This window comes from Rhincodon typus, chromosome 16, assembly GCF_021869965.1.
Source record: "Rhincodon typus isolate 14 chromosome 16, sRhiTyp1.1, whole genome shotgun sequence".
Classification (NCBI taxonomy): domain Eukaryota; kingdom Metazoa; phylum Chordata; class Chondrichthyes; order Orectolobiformes; family Rhincodontidae; genus Rhincodon; species Rhincodon typus.
Genome location: NC_063347.1, coordinates 31,521,449 through 31,549,127, shown reverse-complemented (window position 1 = coordinate 31,549,127; position 27,679 = coordinate 31,521,449). Strand labels below are relative to the sequence as shown.

Genomic DNA, 27,679 nt, shown 5'->3' with positions numbered 1-27,679 from the left:
GTTAAAATAGGAAATATATTGAACCTACATTGACAGTGGCAGATTCATCTTTTCTATTGGGGGAAGCTGACTGTTATTCTCTACTGCAATTAAACTTTGGCATTTAGGTATAATGGTCATCCATTACTTTTTTTTATACTGTCACATTTTGTACTTTCAGCTCTTGGATTTTCTTTGAAGCAATCGCTACTGGTTCTGGTCTCAATCAAACTGAGAGTTTTCAGTCTCTAGCTAGCTGATACCAACTGGGAGAGTTGCATAATAGGTGCTGATTTGAAAATATCACTTTATAATTATTTCAGTGCATTAATGTGTAAGATTAAAGGCAGGGGATAGATAAGTTACATACAATGCGCAGGTATTTGTGTGTGCCTTATATAAAACTTGTCCCAGCTGTCGATCTGGGAGGCAGACACTGAGTGCAGGCTGATGAGAAGTCACAGCTGATTGGTCAGCTGCAAAGGAACGAGATTGCTCTTGTCATTTTCCTTCCAGGTAATTTACCAAAGTGAAACATACTGTTTTTCAAAACCACATAGCCACGAAAATCTCTTGCATATGTATAATTTAAATTTTGAACTTCATTGCACACTCTTTGAATTTGAATCCAGACAATTGCTGCGAAGGTTCCTGATTTATTTCCTCCTGCAATTCACATTTGAATTTATAAATGTAACTTTTTAACAGTAACACATGATTCAGCCTGCATCACCTATGATGAAAATGAAAATTGGTACTCAAAATGATTCTGCTTAACACAAGCTTACTTTCTTTGAAATTAGGTTCTGCACTATTTGTACCAGAGTTTTTGAATACTTCAAATGTCATCTTTTTGGTTGAAAGATATATTGTGTGTTCTACAGCAGAGTGAACATTTAGCCTGGAGTGTAATGTACAGGCTTCAGTGTTTAAATGTAGGTTGTTTTTCAAGTTAAAATGTCATTCTCCATCAGCTTCCAGCTCTCAGTGCTTTAGTGAGTATAATCAATAAATAGCTGAACCACATAGATCAGGAAGGTCTGGAATTGATCAATGCTGAATTTGTTGATCATAGATGGACCAACAGCTTGAATGTGATAATTGACCATTCTGCTGTGGGAGAAGAAAAATCAGCTTGTGATCGCCACTCAGTGGCCCCTGTTAGAGGTGCACGTGGTGATGAAATCCTCTTTTTGTATTCATTTTGTACTGTATAAGTTAGCAGTCTATGAATATTGTAACATGCAGGGAACAGACAGTTCCAAGTGGTTGCTACATTTCACTGTTCTAAATAGTAGTTATATTCAATTTTTCCTAGCAATAAGCTCAGGATTTGTTGCAAGATTTTGAATAGATCATTTAGAACCATTCAAAGGTTACTGAACAGTCAATTTAAGGCGGTTGAACTGAGGCAATCAGAGAAGAAGGTTGTTAACTCAAGTCTGCTAGTCACTCAGGTACTTAGCAGCAGGAAAAATAGACTCCATACCAAAAAGGTGCTTCTGTATCAGGCTCCAACATATTAGGATTCAAGAGAAATCTGGAGAAATGGGAGATGCAGCTAAGTATTGGGGTTAAGGATCAGGAAGACTGTGGCTGCTCCAAAGAAGCCGTGTTCCATGAGTGGTTCAGTACAGCTAAGAATCAGGACACAGAAACCCCATAAGCAATATTTGTTGCATGGAACTGAGAAACGTTAGAGCTCAGAGAAACTTGGGGCAGTGCCAAGCTGATGAAGCTATCTAGAAAAAGTTCTGAGTTGTGGCTGTGTGTAAATGGTGGAGTGCAATTTCCAGAATCCAAGGGAGTGCAGACTATGGAAAGAAAGGTGAAATAGCAGAAAGTGAGCAGTTATTGAGGCAGTCCATGATGGACTGACTCTTGAGGATGTTTCAAGGCCAGTTTGTCAAAAATGAAGAACTGGAATCCCTTAGAATGTTTATTAAGATATAGTGACCCATGGTCTAACTAATGTTTGGGAGCTTGCAGAGAAATCTGTAGATTCTGTCTTGACTACGTTTGTTAATTGATGTGCTTTAAGGGGTGTTCAAAGACAGTATGTCTGTTACTCATATTTACCTTAGATTAATTCTAATTGCATGTTAGAGTATAGGTTGTATATGTATACAGTGTAAATTGTATTACTGTCTTGAACTTTTTATAGTTTGTTCAAAACCATTGAATCTTGGGGCTTTTATTATTTTCATAAGTACCTGGAATATTAAACTTTGTCTTCTTTAAAATAAAAGTTACTGGTTGCCAGCCAGATTGTAATGTAAATTTGGCAGTCTGGTCCGGGATGACGTGTCAACAATGACTGAGGGCAGGCTCAGGCATTACTTTAAAGCTTCTGATACCAGTAGTGTTTTTGTTCTGAAAATAACTAATTTTATTTCTATAGTCACACATTTTTGAGGTATCACGTGGGTTTGCACTAGCAGTAGGAGTCAGCAAGGAAAGCAGGTTTCTGCGCTCACACATCAAATTCTTAATGGCACTAATTCCCAACTATTCAGATCAAAGTCAAGAAGCAAATTACTGTAATGGCATTTGCAAGGTTGCTTATATTGAATATTCAATCAATTAGGGCTCCTCAGCAGGTTTCCCAATTGTTGTAAGATTCCATTGAAATCTATGTATTATTTACTCATTTTAAATGGGCCACAATTGGGTTCCTGCATCCTAGGCTGCTCAACAAGTTCGTTCCAAGTACATTATTGGTATGCAGTTATGTGCTTTTTTAATGTTGCATTTTCTGTTTGGGTTTTGGTTCATTGGGCTTCAAGGATTAGTTAGCTAAACTGTCACAAATATCAGCCTTAGCTCAGTGGTAAAGAACATCCACTTCGATATCCCAATCTGTTGCAGGTTCAAGTGCACTAATTCAGACTAACATTTCAGTGCAGTGCAAGCACTGTACGCTGATTGTGACCCCTTGTTCTAGGCCCCCTAACCACTGGACACATCATCTTGGCATTCAGTCTGTCCAACCCTGTAAGAATTGTATATGTTTCCATGAGATCCCTCTCATTCTTCTAAACTCCAGCAAACACAGCCTGGTCAGCTCAGTCTCTCCCTATTTGATAATTCGGTCACCCCAGAAATCAGATTGGTAAATCTTCGTTGGGACGCCTCTGTGGCAAGTATATACTTTGTTAGGTAAATAGACCAAAACTGCACACAATACTCCAGGTGTTGTTTCAACAAGGCCATGTACAGCTGCAGCTAAACATCTTTGCACCTGTGGATTTATAAGTCCACTTGCAATGAAAGTCTACAGATCATTTGCCTCAAACAAAAATCGAAATTGCTGAGGAAACTCGGCATCATCTGTGGTGTGAAACAGAGTTAATATTGAGTCCAGTGATCGTTCTTCAGAACTGATACTAGCTAGAAAAAGATGGTATTTATGCTGATGGCAGGGGTGGTGGTGTAAAGGCGTAAAGGCGCGAGTGGATCAGAGGAGGGGGAGCCCAAACAGAAATAGGCTGATAAAGGATAGTTGGTAGTAAGCTAGGGAAGGATAAAAGCCAAAGATGGGGACAATGAGTAGGTGAAAATGGATTGACTGTGCTGATAGCAGCTCACTTATAACAGGGCCTGGAGTAAGGGGTTGGATAAAAGACATGGAAGGAGATATTCAGGCTCTAAAATTATTGAACTCAATGTTGAGTCCTGAAAGTTGCAGGGTCCCCAAGTGGAAAATGCAAAGCTGTTCTTCTAGTTTATGCTGACCCTTGATAGAGCACTGCAGCAAACCTGAGACAGAAGCGTTGGCCAGGGAACAGGGTGTGTGATGAAGTGGCAGGGAACTGGAAGTTTGGGCTCATTTTGCAGACAGAATGTAGGTGTTCTGCAGAGCGGTCGTCCAGACTATTTGCCTTCCTACCTGCTTGCTACACTGTATGCCCTATTTTAGTGACCAGCATACAAGCAAACTCAGGTTCTTTTGTATGTCAACATTTCCAAACCTATGTCACTATCTAAGTACTATTCTGTTTTTCCCCACTGAAATGGACAACTTCACAACCATCCACAAGACACTGCATCTGCCATCTATTTGTTCACTCACTCAACCTGTTTAAATCACCTTGAAGCCTTTTTATATCCTCTCAGCACTCATACTGAAACACTGCTTTGTGTCATCAGTAAACTTGGAAATATTATATTTGACACCCTCATCCAAATTGTTAATATATATTGTGAATAGTTAGAGACCGAATACTGATCTCTGCTGAATCCCACCAATTACTGCACTCTGAAAAGTTTTTTTCCCTACATTGTCTCCTGTTTTTCTAACCAATCCTCAATCTATGCTGGTATATTATTCCCAATCTCATGTGCTTTAATTTGGCAAACTAATGTCTTACATGGGACTGATTAGGTCAATCCCCTGCCACTTTAGTTTAAATCTTCCCCACAGTGTTATCATCTAATAAGGTCCAAAGGGAAGCCTGAGACCTAATGAAATGAGAGAACAGGTGATAGATGTATTAATTAAGGTTTAATTAGGTGAGATTGAATGTATAAATATAGGCAGTTACTAATCAACAGAGTGAGAGTTTTTAAGAGTATGGTCAAGTAAAATAAAACTCATTAAAAATGAATTTGAATTTGAATTCTGTTCAAAAACTTTTATCTATCATTTGTGTAGTATTGGAAGTGGAGAATGGTTGATTAAAATGCAAAGTTTGGGATATGATTACCCACTCCTGTTTTCTGAATGTGAGCCTTATGATCAGAAGAAGAACTAAGTAACTATGTGGAACTGAGTTACTTTACCAAAGAGGAAATAAGTATGGATGTGACGCTTTCTTGTTATGCAATAGGATAAGAAGGCAAAGTATTTTTTTTCTGAAATTGGAGTCTGATGATTTGAACACAAATGAAGGTTTGGATGGATTGTTAGCTTGTATGGATAAAACTTGTCAAAAAGATGATTTAATGACTGCTTTTGTGGTGTGATCATATTTTGACAAACTTACATAGGCTGAAGATAGTACTGTTGAAAAATACATAATGGAATTCAGTAAATTGTATACAGGACTACAGAAGTTTAATTTGTAAATTCCCAATCTGTGCTGATATGTAAGTTATTAGACTGTGCTGAAGTATCAAGCATGGTCAGGCTTCTAGTTTAGACTGGAGTTAAATTTGTGGATAAATGTATACAAAGAACAAATGTTGTAAGTAAAGGTTCTTAAGAAATTGTTTCTTTCTAGCAATGTTTTTAGCATGAAGGTGAGGTGACTGAAAATGGAGGACATAATGTTAACAATTTGGTGAGACTATCTTGCTACGGGTTACAGGTAACAATACAAAAGGAGAGAGATAGTAGGAACTGCAGATGCTGGAGAACTGTTTACTCGGAGAAATGAGAACAGATGTGCTCTTGATAATTTTTGCAAGCAAAGAGAATTTGAAATTTACAATAACCAAATGAACTCCAGAAATGCTTGGAGTGTTGCCAGGTATTTCAAGTGCAATTCAAAGTGCAATTATGCTTTAAACTATCCCAAATGGTGTAATAGATTATTTGGAATTTAGCATTAAACAGAAGAAGAAGAAGAAGCGGGAGATACAAATCAACCAAGGGCATTGTATTGGCCATTAGAAGTTTCAACCCAAAGAGTGTGTTGGTGACAGAATCTTTCAATTTTACACTGTGTGGAATAGATTGGTTTAACTGCCACCTAGGCAGTCGGAGAATGAAGAATTAGGATAAGGTTTTAAGAATTTGAGTTCCACCAGTATGAGATTTGGGAATGATAACACCTGAAAATCTTTGAAAAGAGTTGTCATTCTTTGTAAAACACTTTATATGCATGGATGGAGCATTTACCAAGATACTGTTTAAATAGACCATAAATGAAGAAGGCACCGATGAAACTGGATATGGAAAAGAAAAAGGTTTTGTTTTTGAAAAATCTGTAAATCTGAATTTGGACACTATGGTGTTAATTTTGTGGAATATTATCTCTTTTTAATGAATTGTCATTGATATCACGGGACAGAAATTTAGAAGACAAATCCTTTCTTTAAAACTAGAAAGGCAATTTGTTGTTGTATCTTCTGAAAGGTCAAAAAAGTTAGTGAAGAATGCAGGGTTAAGGGGTGGGGAGGACAGTAAAATCTCAAGACATGTAATTGATGCAGGATTTGTAAGAAATACCAAAGAGTATCATCACAATCTGAAGTGAGTCAGCCCTTAGATTTCAACAAGATAATGGCTATGGATTTAAAGGTATAGGATAGAGGAGAAAAATCCCTTTTAAATTTTTGTAGATTTGGCAACCAGATTTTATTCAGTCAACAATAATACATAACATTATAAGAAAATAATTGTGGATAAGGTAACAACAATGGATTAGAACTAGACTTTGACCATCATCTCAATTTCTCATTATTAATGGTGGATGGGTGGGGTTGGGGTTGGGGGGCTGGGTTTGCTAAAATGAATTTAAATGTGTGAAAATATGAGCATATCACAAAAACACTAACAGGAAGCCTTTTTAGCAATGAAATATGTGAAATGAGCTATGCTATGACAAAATGGTTCATAAAATATGGTGGATTGGCCAAATTATGTTATAATTTGCTCTAGCATATGCTATCCATGGTAAGAATTTGTTGCAGGTGGTTGGAGGATATACTGCATATCATTTATTTTCTGGTAGAAATTGAAATATATCATCAGTAATAAGAGATCAGCCCTTCAGCTTGAGAAGGGGCTACAATTAGCTCCACCTTGTTGAAGCATTTAAATGAACTGCATCCGTATAGCTTTAATTAAAGCTGAGGTATCAGAATGGAATTTGACGAGCCTTAAGGTATAATGTAAGGCCATCAGAAAACAGTATGAATCAGGAGATGTAGTGTATTATAAGAGAGAGGGATTTAAAAAAAGAGGTAATTAGGTAAATTTGGAAAAATAATTGTGTATAGCATAATTGTTGCAGTACATTGTTCAAGGTTGCTTGGTATGAACATCAAATTTGCAGATTGCAAGGGCGTGATAGGAAACAACAAGGAGTTGGGTAACTCTCATACCTGAATATAAAAACTGGATGAATGCACAGGATAAGGGTTGGTGGTTAGACCCATGGATTGGGAACATGAAGTACAGAGATGGAAGGCAAGAAAATGCAGTGTAAATTCAAACAGTGAATCTAGAAATGAACATGCTGCTAGAAAGAGATCATGACCTGTTAAAAGAAGTCCTATTAGTATGAGGGGAGGTCAAACAATAGTCCAGGAAAAGAGCAGTCCTGATTGAAGGCACAGTTAAACAAATACAAAGTATAGTACAAATACCACCAGGAGCATAAGCCTTTGATTAGAAACTATTGGCCACAAACAAGAAGATAAAGTAACAAATGATACCAAACACCAGAATTATCAGGCTTGAGAGAATTGAGGGTGTACTTAGAGGTGCTATACAAGGGACAACCAGTCCTATCATATGGTGGATATGCACTGAAAACATATCCCCTGATTGAACTTGTAAGGCTAGTGGCATGAAATTTTAAAGAAAAACTACGGGACCAAGATATGAGTAGATTCATCACAACCAGAAAAGCAATCTTGAAGATTTTCTTGGCTCTGGCAACAAATGCTTGGGAATATGGATCAATTGATATTAAAACTGTATTTCTGCAGGGAAGTCAGCTCGAGAGGTTTACAATAACTGTAGTCAAGACTCAAGAGTGGCTGTTTTAGAATCACTGCTATTTTGGCACTGTAAGCAGACTTTATAATATCCTGGACTGTGACACCAGATTCAACATTTGACATCAAAGCAAGGTAAGTATGTTTGTTTATTTTGTCACCTGTTAGATAGGCAGGTCAGCATCTGAAACAGACAGTTAATTAGCTGATTTGAAGATCCAAAACCAGAGAACAAGTCTGTGGGTGCAGTGATTAGAGACCACTTGGTGTCATGATTGTGGTTCAGTCCCCTTTGGGTAATAAGTGGAACTGTTCTCAAGGTAAATTGAAGCAAATTTGATGAATAGCCGTGGGGTGAAACGGGCCACAGGGAACCCCATTAGACTGTAAACTTAACAGCCATGGCAGACAGAAACTTAGCCTGTGAGCTTGAAAGATTACTCAATGAGTTCTTGACAAATAAAAATAAGATGATCCTCAGTAAAATGACAAAGTTAGGCTGAGATCCTTCAGGGGCACCAGAACAAACCAGATAAACAGACAAAAGTGAAAGAGGAGAAAGGAAGAGTGATTCTGTACAAAAGTTGGGGAAGTCAGTGGCAGAAAGACTGACCCAAGAATAGAAAAATTGCAGGAGCTCACAAACTTTAAAGACCATGAGAGGCTCACACAGGGAAGCAAACAGCTCTGTGTGAACTTGGGGTGTTGAAATTTAAAGGAAAATCGTACAGACAGCTTTTGTCAACTGTTGAGGTAAGTGATCTCTCAACAGTCACCACATCAATACTACAGCTGCTTGTATATTTGGCCACAAAGAGCAATTTATTTTCACTCCAACCAAGCCACAGTAAAACTGAGACATAAAAGGAAAATTGGACTTAATTTCACTTCCTGTGAATTATCAGTTTCAAAATGAAGCAATACAACTGCTGCAGGGGGAAAAAGTATACGTCTTATCTCCTTTTGTATTTAATGACCTTGTTCTGGTTCTTTGTGTCTGTCTGCTTGTTATGAGTTGTTTCATTTGATGTGACTGGAATTTCTAGGAGGATCCCTGTGGAATGAGTATGATAAGGTCCAGTGCTGAAATGTTAGAGAAAATGAGCTCTGGAAGACCTCAAAAGGAAACCTGAAGATCCCTTTTCCTTCTACCTTGTGGCTAAAAGAGTTAGCAGATTGAAAAACTTTCTTTTGAAGGAAAAATATTAAATTGAGTGTTGCAGAGACTGTTCAAAATAGGAGGAAGTTTCCAGTATTAATTGGATTTTTTGTGCCTGCCTTAGTTTGATATTCTGGAAAATTAAATTGTAGAATTATTGTATTTTGTGTGGAATCTTACAGGCTTTCTTCATTTTGGCTAAATAAGTTTATTTTTACCGGGAGTTAAAATTAATTGATATCAAAAGTTTGAAAAATGGCAGTAATGTAACTTCTGAGAAGGATAATAAAGGCATACACATTTCAAGGAATGAGTCCTTGGATCATGATTACTGGCCATAATTATGATCCAAGGATACACTGATAAATGTGGAGATTTTTAATCTGAATACAAAGTTCAAATTTGTTCAGAATGATTCTTAATTTTTGATCATGTAAACTGGGAATTTAGTATGATTATGATGTAATCCTCTGTTTAATTGATCTTTGGTTAAAATGGTTGCAAAGTTAAAGATTTGAGTTTTTTTCTAATACACCTATCAAAAGGAAACATGCATTTTAAATTTGGTATGCCAGTAATTGGAACTGAAGTGTGAATTTGACATAATGGGCTCAAAGTTGACATCAAGAAAATTTGACACTGGTTTGAGACAGAAGCTTAAAAACGTGAAGAATTTTCGTGACTTTTTGGGGAAAAATGGCAGATTTTTGAAAGAGTCTTGCTTCCTATTGTTTGGGAAAATACTTTTCTAAAATATATACAATGACACAAATGCATGAATTGGAGAGTGACACTTTTTTTTCAAAGGGTTGGAACAAAGCAAAAAGAAGTTAACTTACTAACAGTTAATATTTCATGCCACTGCATTAACACATTCTGCCTTCAGTGGAATTGAGTGGAGAACTGTGACCAGTGGTGTTCCACAGGGATCCATGTTGGGACCACTGTTGTTTGTGATATACATAAATGATCTGGAAGAAGGTATAGATGGTCTGATTAGCAAGTTTTCAGATGACACTAAGATTGGTGGAGCAGCAGATAGTGAAGGGGACTGTCGGAGAATGCAACAGAATATAGATAGATTGGAGAGTTGGGCGGAGAAATGGCGGATGGAGTTCAATCCAGGCAAATGTGAGGTGATGCATGTTGGAAAATCCAATTCAAGAGCGAACTATATGGTAAATGGAAAAGCCCTGGGGAAAATTGATGCACAGAGATCTGGGTGTTCAGGTCCATTGTTCCCTGAAGGTGGCAATGCAGGTGGATAGAGTGGTCAAGAAGGCATACGGCATGCTTTCATCCATCAGATGGGGTATTGAGTACAAGAGTTGGCAGGTAATGTTACAGTTGTATAGAACTTTGGTTCAACCACGTTTGGAATACTGTGTACAGTTCTGGTCTCCACATTACCAAAAGGATGTGGATGCTTTGGAGAGGGTGCAGAGGAGATTCACCAGGATGTTGCCTGGTATGGAGGGCGCTAGCTATGAAGAGAGGTTGAGTAGATTAGGATTATTTACATTAGAAAGATGGAGGTTGAGGGGGGACCTGATTGAGGCCTACGGAATCATGAGAGGTATAGACAGGGTGGATAGCAAGAAGCTTTTTCCCTAGAGTGAGGGACTCAATTACTAGGGGTCACAATTTCAAGGTGAGAGGGGAAAAGTTTAAGGGAGATATGCGTGGAAAGTTCTTTATGCAGAGGGTGGTGGGTGCCTGGAACGCGTTGCCAGCGGAGGTGGTAAAGGTGGGCACAATAGCGTCATTTAAGATGTATCTAGACAGATAAATGAATGGGCAGGGAGCAGAGGGATACAGATCCTCGGAAAATAGGTGACCGGTTTAGGTAGAGGATCTGGATCGACGCAGGCTTGGAGGGCCTTGTTGTTCTGATTCCCAATATCTTCAAGAATTTGGAAGGAATTAAGTTCTTGGGCTTAAGGGGATTCTCTGAAAACAATAAAAGACATAAACAAAGTGACCATGTATATTAGTGTTATTTTTTTAAACAAATAAATTTATATTGGAGGGAACCGAACAGCCCAACAGCACTGATTTTAAATGTGGGATTACTTTAGAGATGCAATAGGTGTAGCTTAATTTAGCAAGTCACGGTTTGAAAAAGTCATCTAAGAAAAAGAACAAAAAAGCAAAATCAAACAAATGTTTGGCTTTTGCATTTAAAGGCTTCATATGAATCTATTGGACTATAGAATTTCTCCAGGGTTTATGATTGAGATACGGTGGTCACTAAAAGGATGTGTAAATTTTGAAGGGAAAAATTGTGGCGTCAAAGACAGTCTGCTAGAAGGAAACAAAAAAGCATATTGCTGAAACTGTTTCCCAAAACAAAGAATGGTCTTGTGTGTCAGTGTTAAGATCAATAATTAAGCTGTTCAGGTGTCTCTGCAAAAGAAGTTCCCAGACTTAATCACAAGGCTAGCAATGTTGTGTGCCATTATGGAGGAGATGTTTTGGCATGGATTATTAATGTTTCTATATGGACATTAACTGAATATGAGAACAGCAGCACCATTTATCAGCTCAGACTTTTGCAACTCTATCCTGTACAGAACTTGTAAAAGAAAATATCTAAGCAATGAGTTTGGTACTTTTCCTTGCCAGGAATGCCACATGTGGTGACATCACCCCCATGGCCTTAGTTCAAGCTATACTACTGTTTGCCAACAGGAGGGCCATAAGCTGATCTTCAAGTTTCTAAGCCACTAGAATAATGGCAGAAACAATGATCACTCCCCAGTAACTGCAGCAATAAGAAAAACACCCACTGTGTGCATCTGCCTGCATTCTCAAATATGTGCAACTGCCAAAGGTCCTGAGTGGCACAAGGAATGTTGTAGGAATGGTTAAGATTTTACCAGGATCGACCAATTTACCTTCCTTCATATGGGAACTGGGACCTGAGGGAAAATTATCAAGAATTGTGTATTGATGTTATTAGGCTGCACTGATATAAGATGCTTTATTCTCAAAACCTACAGTTACTGGAGGTTGACATAAGATCCCACTGCTGTTACATCCAGAGAATAGCATCATAAGGATAAGGAACCCAAATATGAGGTTACTGTGAATCATTCGAGTACTCCTGAAGTAAGGACCCATAAGAATAGAAAGAAACTGCATGTGCTTTGTAGCACTAAATCAGTCCTAAACTCATGACAAAGCTTGAGTACAAATTCATTAAACCTAATGGGTGGTGTGAGAAGTGCTAAGGGCTTACAATTTGCAGCTCAAGGGATTAAAAGATCTAATTGTGATTTGCTGTAATATGTAGTCCCAGAAGGAGATAATTTAGTGGCAACTAAATTGAAGGGTGCAACACTCCCCAAGATGTGGTAGTATACTTGGTACCAACATGGTGACCCTGAGGCAAGTTGGGGGTTTAACACAATTAGGACCAAAACTAATTGTACCATGAAATAACTGATGCCAGCTATAAACCAATATAAATTACTTATGAGGGAAAGTACTATGTATGTACTAATTAGAGTTTTAACTTTACGTGCAAAATTTGAGAAGCCCTATCCAACCTTCTGCTTTACCTTAGAAATCTGCATGTGGACTGGGCACAAGAAACAGGTCAAGATAGGGCTGAAATTCCATGGTGACAGAGGTGACCTATAGGATGATGTCAAATTGTTTGACTGTGAGGTTCCACCTCTTGCCTGAATGCAGCAAGGACATTGGCAAATCGTCTCATCTTCTGACAACCTGCCCATTGAGAAAGACATTAAGGACAGGATTGTGAAAGTGGAAACATGATAGATAGACACATCTTTGGGTATGGATCATAACAAATGTGTTGGTCATCACACAGTTGGTAATCAATTTGTGCCTGCTTCTTAAAGCAACAACTGATCAAGATACAGATCAACCGTAAGGAATAATAAGAGGGGGTACCGTGTTTAAAGGTGGCTTACCTGTAGGCATTAGAAAACTCAGGCATTGTGCTATCGTTAGGCTATAAGTCAAGCCATAAGAGATGCAATACAAATGCCTAGGTATGGGATGCCTACAGAGTCTGGAAGGAAGCCTGGATTGTATTTGAATAGAGCACCCAGGTGGGTGGCCTCCTGGCTCACAGCGTTCTGACCAAGGCCAACAGGAGAGACTAAAGTGAGATGATTATTTAAGATTTAACTGCACACTAATAGCTCAGAATACACAAATGTAGCTAGAACGCTTTTTTTTCTAAGCATGATGGGAAATGTAGACAATACTACAGGCATGGTATGGGAACGTACCTAAGAATAGGAGTTGTTTAAAACTTAATGACCTTTCCAAAGCTGTTGCACATTTTTGAGGTCATAAAGCAGACCAGAGAGATACAGAGCTGCAGTGATAACAATGTTTCCCAGGGTTAATGAGAGCATAAGAAGGAACATTTATATGACAGATATAGCTTTGTTTATTAAGGGTGTGTGATGTAAATGCTAAGTTGTCAATGACAAATGGATTGTAAAATATTGTGATTATTAGTTGTTATGCTATGTTTTGAGGAGAGGCCTTGATCAACTTCTGGCCAAGTGTATCTCCAGCATATGCTTGAATAAAGTTTGTTATATTGGTATTCAAGATTCAAGACATATAGGACACTCTGGAAGTTAAGCAAACATTTATATGGCATAAATTATGCTTCTTAGGGTTTGGTACTTCTCAATATGCTCTTATTAAAATTGGGTTGTCTTTGGCTAAAAGCAGACCTTGCCATACATTACTGGCACCATGTGGGCAGCATTCCCGCATCTGATACAAGTTGATACTTTTGCAGGGTGGCAGTACTGAATTTCAAAACATTTGAATCAATAGGATTAAAGCAAAATTCAAAATTGGAAGTCAGTCAAGTACATTGGATTGAAAATCAGGCAAAATGTATCAAGTGTCACTTTACGTTAGAAGATACTAGCTCCATTGCTATTAATTTAAGTAGAACATCACAAAAAAAAATGCAGCAACTTTCAAAAAAGAAATGGAAGAATTGCAAAGTCTAATTGGACAGCTAGTTGGCTGGGACCCAAGTGAGACCAAATGCCAGTTTAGAAGCATTTGTGTTGAGTCTAACTGAAAAATCCCAAAGTATTATATGGATGAATAAAACAGAAATTTTAAACAGAGGGAGATGGCAGAAACATGAAAATTGATTTTAGTGATGTTTCTGTTAAAAATCTGTGATGGGTCCTTAGATGTATTAGAATTTCCAACTTTTTTTGTGAGAAAGGGAGGGAAATGCTACCATTTAGCTTGGGAAGCTTAAAAACATTAAGTGTAGTAAAACAAACTTTAGCATCAGAAACTCTTGCGCTTGATGAGGTGGTAGATATGAAGCATTTCTTCACAAAAGTATTGAAATTCTAAAGAAGTGATTTAGTGGCAACACCCAATGAATATTAACTAAAACCAAGAACTGTGGATGCTGGAGATCTGAAACAACCAAGAACAGAAATTGCTGGAAAACCTCAGCAGGTCTGACTGCATCTGTGGAGAGAAAGCTGTATTAGTTTTGAGTCCAGTGATCTAGTTCTGAAGAAGGGACTAGGAGTAATCTTGATACTACCATTGAGGTCCTGTTTTAATTTATTTCCTAGTTCCCATATTCTGCTTGAGGGACATCATCCATCTTTTTACCTTTTTGTCATTGGCACCAACATAACCCACAACCATTCACCTTCCCACTTCAATGTCCTGTGGATATTCAGTGATATCCCTGCAGCTGACATGAGGGAGGTAACATATCATTTTAATGTCAGTCTTTGAGCACAGAAATGTCTATCTGCTTCCTTTGCAATTGGATCTTCTGCATCTATTGCTGGCCACTTTTTTTTTTTTTCCCAGCTCATGTAGCCTGAGTCCCTCATAGTGCCACAGACTTAGATTTCACTGAATTTCCCCAGTGAAATGATTTCCCTCAGCAATATCTAAAGTGGAATATCTGTTAGAGATGGAGATAGCCCCAGGGGATTCCAAGCATCACTTACCTAGTGCTTTTACTGTCTGGTGGTCATTAATTAATTGCCTTTTGTCTGTTCACTTTTCACCTGTAGTGCGACCACATCACTGTACATGCAATCCATGAAGTTCTCAACCTTGTGGATGCTCCACAGTGGCTCCAGCTCCTAAGTGTGGAATTTAAATTGTTACAGCCAGAGGTTCTTTCTGCAACTGTAGTCATGCTGGACACTGGAAGAATCCCTGACTTCCCACATGGCACAGAAGGAATATCCCATGTGAATGAGCTGCCCTGCCATGACTTGTCTTACATTACATTGCTCCTTTTACATTTCTTCTAGTTAGAGAATATTAAATTTAATCGGGCCCTTACCTTACTAATAATTTAACTACTGCTTAGCATAAACAGAAAACAAATTCTTACTTTCAAGATTGACAGTAGCAATAGTGACTTGGTCCTAGTTATTAAGATCACCACTCCTCTTGAACTGGCTCCCAGTCCCACTTGATGAATTTGTTTCCCTGTGATAAAATTTTTGGATGTTATGAAACAACACCTCTTTAGTGCAGATTTTCAACTCTTAGTCTCTTGAAGTCTATCAAAAATGTTCCTCTTTCCTTCTCACTATATGTTCCTTCCCATGTGGTTTTCTGACAGGCTGAACACCAGCCCCAACACTCCCAGGTACATTGAAGAAGACCAAAAGCTTGATCTAGAAGCTGCATATATCAAAGATAAAGTTACTGCAGCTATTCCTGTTACTTAGAGAAAACAGTATTGCAGCTATACCATCCAGCCCATTGTAAATAAAGTTCGGGATGCCCCTCAGATGCATGCCATTTTTGGTGAACTCTGTGCCTGTGCAACTTGGGTTTGTTGTTGCTGCTGTAGGCTGTTGGCTCCGGTTGAATAGAAAAGAACATGACCTGAAATTCCCCTGTAAGTTAGATAGCATGCAGAATGATTTTTCAACTGTGATTGCATTCGTGCTGGCTGTGACATTTATAATTGAACACAATTTTAGAGTCAGTTGTATAGCACAGAAACAGACACTTTTTGGTCCAACTTTTCCATGCCAACCAGATATCCTAAAGCAATCTAATCTCATTTGCCAGCAATTGGCCGGTTTCCCTCTTAAACCATTCCTATTCATGTACCAATCTAAATGCCTTTTAAATGTTGTAATTGTTCCAGCCTCCACCGCTTCCTCTGGCACCTCATTCCATACATGCACCATCCTCAGTTTGAAGACAATTGCCCCTTAGGTTCATTTTAAATAGGACTGGTTAGGGATAGTCATGTCTCTTGAACTTGTGTTTTTTTTTTGTGAAGTGACCAAGAAGATTTGAAGGCAGAGCAGTAGACATTGTCTATATGAACATCAGACAAGGTTCCACATGGTAAACTGGTTAGCAAGGTTAGATCATGTGGAATCCAGGGAAAGCTAGCCATTTGATACAAGATTGCCTTAAAGGTAGGAGTCAGTGTTGGTGGAAGGTTGTTTTTCAGACTGGAGACCTTTGTCCAGCAGTGTGCTGCAAGGACCACAATTTTCTTGTTACACGTTTGATTTATGCTGATTCATACTTTTGGAATAAGGGGGCTTGCTAAGTTAATATTTAGAGATTGTTCAACCATGAAATTTTGTGACTTAATTATTTTATTAAATAACTGGGATTTTGGATTCCTTTTATAAAAATAAGTTACTGGTCTTGACTGAGATCATAAGAGAAAGATGACAGGTTTTATTATCCATTCATGACTTGTGGTCATTTCTAGCTAGGTCTGGGGATGAGCAAAGGTCAATCAATGGGGCAGCTTCGTAGGTAAACTGAAGTGGAGTTTCAGAGTCTGTCCATGGCATTTTTGAGGCTGTTGGCAACTCCAATTGCTTGATTGGCCATGTTGGTTAGCTGAGGGAATAGTGACAGTCATACAGGGTAATTAAAAGTGAGGGTGGGAGCTAAGAGAATATGATAGGGGAAATATATGGGCTTGAGGGGTGTCAAGGAAACGCAGTGAGATTCGGCTCTTTGATCTGGGGTAGGCCAGGATGTGCATTTACATTTTGATTGTGAGGGGTTCTGAGTTTTTTTTTTAAAAAAGGGGGCCTTGATTGTTGAAGGCCTCAAATGAAACAAGATGAGCCTGATAGGTATTTGGGGAAGGAGAATATGACATGGTGGGGGAGTGAAAAATTGAGGGGGGAGGGTACATGATCTGGAAAAGCTGCAGCACCAGGAACACTAATTCTGAAGCTCACCATTGTGATCTGAGAATCAATTACACAATGTAGTTTTGCTTTCAAAAGTGCTACCCACAAAGTGAGAGGAATAAATAACATTTTGTCTGAAAGCGGATGATAGTGTGGTGAGGTGAGATTTTAACGTGATCAGAACATTCAGCAGTATAAAGATGAACCACCAATTGTATCAGAAACACCAGGCCAAATTTTTTTAAATGAATGCAGGCCTTTTAACCAACATGTTCTAGAATTGGCCATTCTCCATTTTGGCCCTGAACTTACCTCTTTTAACACTTACAGCCTGGGTCACCAAAAGGCCATGCCTCTCAGCCGTCTCATGATGAAGATGGGATTGTGACAGCAAGATTAGTCCCAACTTCTGATTTCCACCAATGGTTTTCATTGTTCAAGAAAGATCACAATTAATGAACTACTGTAAACATGCTGTGTCAAGTATTAGTCATTTGACTGTTAAATTTGATGCTAGTTAACTACCTAAACCTTAGTTAATATGGATTACACGGACAACTGTTATCAATTTGATCTTTAGCTCTTGCTATATTAGCTGAGATATTGAGCAGGTAAAGGAAACACAAGGTGTAATTACAGGAATTAATTGAGTAACTCTGAACCAGAATAGAATATGCATATATAAACACCAAATCAGGTCTGTTTGACATGTAAATACAAATGGAAATTCACTAACTGCAGTGCATAGGCCAACTAAATTTCTAAAATCACATCTCATTTATTTTCCACATGATACAATTAGGGTTAATATGTTCCTAAATTCCACAATGCAAAGACCAAGTGTGATGATGAAATTTTACTCTTGTATTAAAGAAATTTTGTAATTTGTTGCATCATTATATGAAGAATATAATTGTCATTTACAGATCAGACAAAGTAAAACTATAAAGATGTAAACATTCTTGATGGTTGTAGAACATGTATTACAAACTACTTTGAGCATATGAGGCTAACAGTGGGTAAAAGTTGTTTTATCAGATAAACGCTGTCATTGCACTGTGGAAGAAGAACAAAATGTTGTGATTAGTAGGCAGCTGACAAAGCTGAAAACTTTTTTATTGCAGGGAATATGAGATTTGTTACTGAGAGTCTGGGTCAGCAAAAGGTTGTGCTTCCAAGCCACCTCGTGCTGAAGGTGGGATTGTTCAAAAACATATTGTTTACTTGGTTTGGGAATTTAATAAAATGATTAATGATACCCCTCCATGAATGTTTGACTACAATATACAGCCATTACTGTGAATAAATTTGTTAATGCTAAATGAATCAATTGAAACTGTCTTCTTTTTGATCAAGTGCATAGATTCAACAAATATATTCAGTGATACTGGGCCAAATATAATAGGAGTCTGAGCAACATGAGCTATGGTGAGATTTGTGACAGAATTGACTGAGAAGTTTGTCAAAGCCTATCTCCACACCAAGAGTATTTTGCTCCATCTTCCATGTTTTTGCCAAGCAGGAAGATGGATTTCTCGCCAGGCAACAGCAAGTTGCTAGTTAAAGGGCATAAAGCTTTTTGGATGCCTTATTATCATAAACTGCCAAATTAATATTTGGGCTATCTTACCAAATGCATTGCACAAACTAGACATTGAGAAATCCCAACTTGGAAATGAGTGATTGCCTGGTGCCTTTAGTTCACCAGTGGTTGTAATGAGTTTCCATGGTGCTCAATACTATTCCAGGGCATAATCTATAGGCACCAGGCACATGCACCCCATTAGATATTGGCAAATGATACTTGCTAAGCTTTCACTACTATCATGGCACCTCTCCAACCCACTTCCAAGCTGCTCAGTCTTGCATTGAAAAGGGGCACCAACAAGTAGCATTGAAGACGTTTTATGCATGTGGACAGGTGTCCAGCTCTTGGATTGGACCTGACTGTGTTTCAAGCTTCTTCAACTCTGAATGCTCAGTCACAAAGTACCTACCTGCATTTTGCACAATTAATGTATCACCTTTCCTTGCTGTGCCTGCTAGGGCATTGGCACTTTATTCAGAGCTCAAACTTATCAGAACTGTTGTATCAATGTGTTCCTTAGTACAGATGCACAGACAAGCTGCCTGAGGGAGGGGGCAAGGTGGGAGGAGAGCATCTTGCTGTATGGTACAGCGAGACGTCAATCTATCATCTACATGTACCAGCTGCCTGCACATCAAACATTCTGCATGATCATTCAAAGAGATAGCCATGTCAGAAATTGTTGGTGGCTAATTCTCATTCCAGTTGAGGGAGAAGGAGTGTGTTGGTTAAAGGTCCTGGTACAGTCAGTGTATGTGCACAGTGCGTACACCATCCAGGGTCTTGGCCATTGTCACTCATCTATTTGAGGGACTCCCAGTCAGAGGATCTGTCTGACTGCATTCTGAAGAGTCAGTCCTGTAAGGACAGCGCCAGCAGTCAGTGAATTTGTATACTGACATATGGTGAACTGCAAATACAACGGTTAGGGGTCTGGTCAGTTGGGTTAGGGCAGTCAGGTCTGGGGCCGCTCATTGAATTCAGTCAGAACACTGTAGCAAATATAGTCCTGGGATTAGGTGATTGATTATTCAGGAGTGTGCAAGAGGTCACGTAGGTATAGTGGAGACAGCACGGCCAAAATATGTGGGAGAGTCAAGGCCGCAGAGGAAAAACAGTAATTTTCAGAGGTGGGAGAAAGATTCTGATGGGGAAAAGCTCAAAGAACTGCATCGGAAGCCACGGAAAGGGGTTTTATTGACTTTGACCACTGCCTTGACCTCAACAGGGGACAGCATAGAGCAGCAGAATGAGCATCAGTAAAGTGTAAGGCTGGAACTTGGGAGTGGGGTTGACAGTTGGAAGCTAAATGTGGTAGGTCTCCCCATATAGGACGGGTGGAAATAGACTGTCAGGATTGTGCCAGATTATAGAGCACGTGGAGGCAGTGGGGGTATACCTGGTGATCAGACTAGTGCATGGCATTCACTGCAAACTATGAACCCTACTTCTGCATAGATGCGAACATGGAATAGAAAATGGCTGGGAAAATGCCCAGGATGAACAGAGTCAGTACCAGTTGATCGATGAAAGCCTGATATTCACATTTGCTGGATGCTAGGATATTAAGAGGCAAATACAGGAAGCAGTCATTTTCAAACCCAGCTACAATGATTTGCAATCATGTCAGCGCCTGCTAACTACACATGCAAAATGAGGGTGCTTAGGGATTAAATACTAGCCAAAGGCCATTTCCACTGTGTTAGTGGTGCTTGCAAATTGAACAGAAGGAATCTCAATGATGGTGAAGTTAGCAGCAGAGTTAGAAAGAGGTCAATGCTAGCTAAAGGTGAACCATTATCCATGTAACTTCCAAGGGTGCTTTGGGAGATACAGATCATCACTTCACAATCTGTCATGCAAGTTTAATGATGGTCTGTATTGAATGTAATAAAAAGACGAATGAAGTATCATAATATTCAAAGATATGGAGCAAGTGCAGAAAATTGGGATAAGTGCACCTTTAGTGATAGTTATTGTCAGTGCAGACTCAATGGGCTGAAAGACCTTTCCTGCTCTGTATGAATCCATTGATGTGAGTCTGGGATAGGAAGGGGTTTGGAGTGCAGCAAGCATTCCCTTTTAGATTATAATGTGCTGGTTACTGAGCTGGCATGGCAACTTCAAGTTGCTGCACACACTGAGGCTGGAGCTGAATGAATGATAGAGACCTGGCATTCAATATCAGGAGTTACATTTCTCACTGTCTGGAGGAGTCTGTGCAGCTCTTGGGTTTACCACCAATGATTCTTCTGAAAGTTAAGAATGTCTTTTGCACCTTTTGTTATCAACATAGGTTATTTACACAGAAAGTCCTGCACCCAACAAAAGATAGGGTGTCAGTCACTGTGGCTGCCTTCAGAATTAATGTTTCAGGTCGAGTGACCCTTCCTCAGAAGTGACTCAGTGACTCAAACTGAAACAGTAACTCTGATTTCGTTCCACAGATGCTGCAAGACCTGCTGAGATTTTCCAGCAATTTCTGTTTTTGTTTCTGATTCACAGCATCTGCAGTTCTTCCGGTTTTTACTTTGAATAGAAAATAGGTCATCTTTGCTAAGAGCAATCCTAACGACATAATAGGGCACCAGGGCTTAGGAATGGAGGTAATCAAATGGAAAGTAGTGTTCTTCCTATGAAGTTGTTAGTCCCCACAATGTTGAGTCCTGAAGACTGTAAAATACCTGAAGTAAAATGAGGTGTTGCTCCTCCAGTTTGCTTTGAGCTTCACTGAAGTATGGCAGTAGGTATTGGCTTGGGAGCAAAGTAATTTATTGAGATGGTAAGCAACTGGAAAGTTGATGTAAAAGAGCATATATTTATGAGCAGTGAATACAATAAACTGGGTTGAAAGAAGTACGCCTAAACCACTGCTTCATCTGGAAGATATGTTTAGGAACTTGGATGGTGAGGAGGAAAGAAGTAATGGGCAAATGTTACTTCTGCAGAAGACGCCATGGGCAGTAAAGGGGACGTGGGTGCTAGAATTGGTGAGGGAGCATGAGGAATGATGGAGGACTGGACCCGAGTGCTATGGAGGGAACAGTCCTTCTAGAATGCTGATAGTTGAGGGTAGGGGAAGATATGTTTAGTGGTGATATCTGCTGGAGGTGGCAGAAATGGAGAGGATGATTCTTTAAATGTGCAGACTGGTGGGTGGAAAATGAAGATAAGGTGAACCCTGTCCTTGTTCTGGAAAGGTGGAGAAAGGATAAGGGTAGAATTGTGGGAAATGTATTGGACACAACTGAGGGCCCTGTCTACCATGGTTGGGGGAGAATCCTTAATTGAGGAAAAAAAGGGTATATCAGATGTACCCCTGTACCTTTTCTGCCTTGACTTCACTTTTCTCTGGGAAAGGCTGTTCACTAATATCCACTACAAATGCACTGACTCCCACATTTACCTTGACTACACTTCCTCACACACAATGCTTCCTGCAAGGAGTTCTTTTCCATTCTCACCAGTTTCTCCATCTTCCTCATGTCATAGAGTCATAGAAACAAACTCTTGAGTCCAACTCATCCATGCCAACTAGATATCCTAAAGTAATCTAGTCCCAAATAGTATGGAGTTTTGACAGTGCTTCCTGACCCATTTACATTGCAGCAAAGGCAATTTCCTTATCATTGAGGTTGTTCTCTGCCCCCTTTTTAGTTGTCAGTTTCCTGATGTCTGCACAGCTGGTTAAATGAAAGGCTAGCAGTTCTACTAAGTAAATTTTCAACACATCACTAGAAATGGGTTAACAAAGTGTGGAGCTGGATGAACACAGCAGGCCAAGCAGCATCAGAGGAGCAGGAAAGCTGACGTTTCGGGTCTGGACCCTTCTTCAGAAATGGGGGAGGGGAAGGGTGTTCTGAAATAAAGAGAGAGAGGGGGAAGCGAATGGAAGATGGATAAAGGAGCAGATAGGTGGAGAGGAGATGGTCAGGTCAAGGAGGCGGGGTGGAGCCAGTAAAGTTGAGTGTAGGTGGAGAGTTAGGGTGGGGGTTGGTCAGTCCAGGGAAGACGGACAGGTTAGGGAGGCTGGGACGAGTTGGTCTGGTTTTGGGATGCGGTCAAGGGAGGGGAGATTTTGAAGCTTGTGAAGTCCACATTGATACCATTGGGCTGCAGGGTTCCCAAGAGAAGTATGAGGTGCTGTTCCTGCAACCTTCGGGTGGCATCGTTGTGGCACTGGAGGAGGCCCAGGATGGACATGTCGTCGAAGAAGTGGGAGGGGGAGCTGAAGTGGTTTGTGACTAGGAGGTGCAGTCGTTTGTCCCAAACCGAGCGTAGGTGTTCCACAAAGTGGTCTCCAAGCCTCCGCTTGGTTTCCCCAATGTAGAGGAGGCCACATCGGGAACAGTGGATACAATATACCACATTAGCAGATGTGCAGGTGAACATCTGTTTGATGTGGAAGGTTTTCTTGGGGCCTGGGATGGGGGTGAGGGGGGAGGTGTAGGGGCAGGTCTAGCACTTCCGGCGGTTGCAGGGAAAAGTGCCGGGTGTTGTGGGGCTGGAGGGGAGTGTGGAGCGGACAAGGGAGTCACAGAGAGAGTGGTCCCTCCAGAAAGCAGATAAGGGTGGGGAGGGAAAAATGTCTTTGTAGTGGGGTCAGATTGCAGATGATGGAAGTGCCTGAGGATGATGCGTTGGATCCGGATGTTGGTGGGGTGGTACGTGAGGATGAGGGGGATTCTATTTTGGTTGTTATTGCGGGGAGGGGGTGTGAAGGATGAGTTGCAGGAAACGCGAGAGACGCGGTCGAGGGCGTTTTCGACCACTGTGGAGGGGAAGTTGCGGTCCTTGAAATGGGTTATTGCCTCCCCTTGCTCTGCCATTATTAAATGGATTTGAATTGAAGGCTGGGTATTTAAAATATGAAGTCCTGACTGCATTCATTATTAATTCCTAAAATTCAGACTAATATCTCTTAACTCATTTTTGTTAAATTTGACCAATATATCTATAGGTGGAGATGAGATATTTGCCCCACATGTCCAAAGATCTGTGTGTCAAGAATCAGCTTAATCAGTCACATGAAGAGCCATGGTAGAAGCTCTCAACGCTGAGTAGATGTCATCCTCAAGTTGAGCTGACAACGATGATGAGTGTCTACACTAAAAACTTTTCTAATCTGACAAGGTGTGCAGTTGTTAGTTATTTTTCTCACTGAAAACGTTATTGGTTTAAAATGTGCCTTTGGCAATGTGAGTTGAAATAAAACATGTGACAGTTATTCTCTAGTTCACTTCTTAGAAAAATGCCTTGGCAAATCAGAGTCAACTTCTCTGGCTAAAAATTTAAACAAAGCTTGGCAGTTAACTATTGGTCATAATTAATTGGTACATTCTCCATGGTAATGCCTCAACCCATGACATCCACATGCCAACCAATCAGCACTCTTACAGTATAAATGTTGTTTTTCCCTTTCTTTGGTATTTCCTTCTGATTGTCTTGATGTGTACAAGTTGCAAAGCTTCAAAAAAAGTTTCTTTTTTTCAGCAGTACTCAAGTCCTGTATACCAAAGGATCAGAACATTAAGTACCAAAAAAAGTAAAGGCTATTTATTTTGGGGCACTTTTTGTCTGTAGGTTAATGAAAGGAGCTGAGACTCTTGGAACTTTCTTCCTCAAAAGGCAGTGAATGCAAAAAATTTAAATAGTTTTAAGGCAGAGATAGACAGTTTCTTAATTACCAAGGGGGTGAAAGGTAGCCGGGAAAATGCAGGAATGTGGGGTTGACATTGTTTTTATTCACATGGGGAATGTGGACATTGCTGGCTGGCCAGCATTTATTGCCCATCCCTGGTTAACCTTGAGAAGGTGATGGTGAGCTACCCTCTCGAACTGCTGCAGTCCATGTTCTGTAGGTAGCCCACAATGCCCTTAGGGAGGGAATTCAAAATCAGATTAGCTATATACTCCGTGAATGGCAGAGCAGGTTTGAAGGGCTGAGTGGCCTACTCTTGTTTCTTGTTTGTATGTTTGTAAAATAAGTGGATTTGATGAAAAAAAAATTATAATTTAGTAACTAATCCCGGAAAAAAATAACCCTATTCAAGGTCAGATAAAAATGTTATGTTGCCAGTGAATAGAATTTAATATAAATGAGGTTTATTGTAATGGATGTGAATTGTGGAGAAACGTGGGATCCAAATGAAGTATAGTATTAAAAGGTTCAAATTCAATTGAAATCTACTGTTCTTTACTGACAATGTAATTTCAGTCGACATTCTTGAAGAACAGTACACAGTGTGTGAAATGTATTCATTAAGTGTAAATAACAATTTCTTAAACTGTCAGCTTTATCCTGCCCCATCAGCAACCCCATTGCCCTTTCTAGCTAACAAATGACAACAGACTGTTTAAATGATTTTTGATTGCTGTTAATTAGAATGAAGTACCTGCTACCATTTATTAATATACCTGTCACAGAGTGACCTGTTAACTTCAGCTCTAGAGAGCTGGTTTCCCATGCAGAGCACCCACGTCTTAGATTGCAGCCTTGTTTGTTTTCAAAACCAAATAATTGACTTTTTGCTGATTTTCAGTGAGATTGCCAGGCTGAAGAGCATTAATGTAGCAGTGCCCAGTACACTTGCCAAAGAAAGAACAGTCAGAGGTTGCTGCAAAAGCCATACCTTATGTCATTCAATATTGGGCAGCAACGAAGAAACATTCCATCAGCTAATTTTCACACCTTCCCAGGAAGACATAAAGCAATCAAATTATGGAAACAAAATACATTTATCTAAGTCAGATCTCCAAGGTAAAAAGAATATGATGCAATGATGGCTTCTTTCAAAATGAAAACTGAGCCATGCTATGCATTTTTAATACTGTCAGTTTGACTTTCTTTATTTAAAGTAATCATGATTCTTTGAGGCAGACTGCTATTTCCCTGTGCGTAGGAATGATGCACATCTGAGTATCAGCACAATATGGTTCCATGGTGGATGCTTCATATTTTATTACCAGTCAAATGAATGTGTATGTCTGTCAGTTCCAAAAGCTAGTTAATGCCTCAATAATCAGTATATGATGAATGAAATGATGCATGTGGAGCAGTAGATGGATGGAATTTACTGTGGATCCTGAACATACGACACAAACAATGTCAGACTCCAACAGTGATTCAGAGCACTTTAGAAAATGCAATTTCACAGTGGAGAAATTTCACTAACAGACATAGGAGCAAAAGAACCCAATCCTAACATGGTAAACTATAGCCAATAAAATGAAGCAGACACCTACATGAAACTTGTGGAAAAGATTAAATCACTTGAATGCCAGAGGAAAAGAAAGAGATTATCTATCAGCTGAGAAGTTTGTCTAGCACTGGAAACCAGTACAAAATGGGCATTGTGTCTTCAACATATGCCTGAAATTGTCAATCTGAGGTTTTCCACAAATTGGCCTTCGATGATATCTGCTTAAATTCAGCAAACTGTACTGGACAGTCTTTTGGAAAATCATTCATCTCCAATTAAAGCCAGCCTGCAAGTAAGTCTGGGAGGCAGCTCAGATGAACCAGGGTAACAAGAGAAGTATATTGAGGCCACGTCCAGCTGGCAGATGTTAGTATTAATATTGTATAAACTAAAGTTTTTAAAATCATTGCTTATTTGTGATAGCTGAATAGGTATTAGGGATAGTGGAGAGAAGGAGATAGCTCAGTTGGCTCACAGGCAGTTCAACCAACAGCATGGGGTTCAAACCCTGTTTTGCCTGAGGTAAACTTGCAGCCTGGTTTCTCGCCCTGTCCCATAGTTAAAAAAAAATGAAACAAAAACCAGAAATACAGGAAATGCTGAGTACCTCCAGTGGAGAGAATAATAAAGTTGAAGTTTCTGCTTGTAACTTGTATAACTGGATCCTAGCCAAATTTTGGCTGTCGGGCTTAGGGTCCATAGCAGCAATTGCTACATTTAAAAACTTCACTGTTCATCAATGAATCTGGTTTTGATAAGGCTAAGTTGCCTACTGCATAAACTGTGTGTATTAAAAGTATTCAAAGTCAAAATCTGATGTAGTCATTTTGTGACAGTCATGTGGGCAACAGTAAGCAAACATGGGCGGCACGGTGACTCAGTGGTTAGCATTGCAGCCTCACAGCACCAGGGACCTAGGTTCGTTTCCAGCCTCAGGTGACTGTTTGTGTGGAGTTTGCACATTCTCCCCGTGTCTGTGTGTATTTCCTCCGGTGTGTTCTGGTTTCCACCCACTGTCCAAAGATGTGCAGGCTCGGTGGAATGGCCATGCTAAATTGCCCATCGTGTCTATGGAGTGCAGGCTAGGTGGACGAGCCATGGGAAGTGCAGAATTACAGGGATAGGGTGGAATGCTGTTTGGAGGGCCGATGTGGACTTGATGGGCTGAATGGCCTACTTCTACAGGGACTCTATATAAAAGCATCAAACTGCAGCCCTGATTAATTACCTACCCTTGCACATTTTTAGCATTGTTACAACCAGTTAAAAAGGGATGACCCCTTTATTTTAACATCCTCAGCTGATTGCAACCAATTCATTTTTAGCACAAGGCTATACCCTTCTCCAACTTAAACTGTATTGAACAACTTTCACCATAAGCAATAACGAACCAATTGCAAAGTTTTCTTGAGTTGAAGAAAGAACAAACTTACTACCTGCTATACCTTAGATTATAATAAAAACATGACATGAAGCATGGGGCCTCTACACACACACAGGATAGTACCAATACGAAAAGAAAATAGTTTTAAAACAGCATCTGTGCGAAGAAAGCAGAGTTAACATTTTGAGTCTGGTGACTCTTTGGTCATTTGTTAACTTGAAACATTAACTCTGCTTTCTTCACACAGATGCTGCCTGACCATGATTGGATCATTGACTGAGCAGTTTGTTTTAGCATTATTCAATAACGCAATTGTCTGCTAGTTACTCAAGTCCTAATGTTTCTTCCCAGTCAGTATTAGCGTGCTTTTCTTCTCAACAAACAAAGGGAGAGCTTTCTCCAGCCTATGTCCAGTCAACTCTGCAGACTTAGTTCCATCATCTTGCTGCCAAAAAGAGAACTCCTTGAAATAGCAGTTCCTGTTTATATATTATGCCTGCTGAAGTTGTTTTTCAA

The 27,679-nt window shown here is 39.6% G+C and overlaps 1 protein-coding gene across 1 annotated transcript in view; it reads left to right on the top strand.

Moving 5' to 3' along the window:
* The first annotated feature begins 429 nt into the window (after positions 1-429).
* The window catches only part of cfap20dc (CFAP20 domain containing), a 342,974-nt gene continuing 315,724 nt past the window's right edge, over positions 430-27,679 (top strand). Inside the window, exon 1 of the mRNA XM_048606449.1 lies at positions 430-495. The gene's annotated coding sequence lies outside the window, so the exon portion shown is untranslated. The remainder of the gene's footprint in view (positions 496-27,679) is intronic.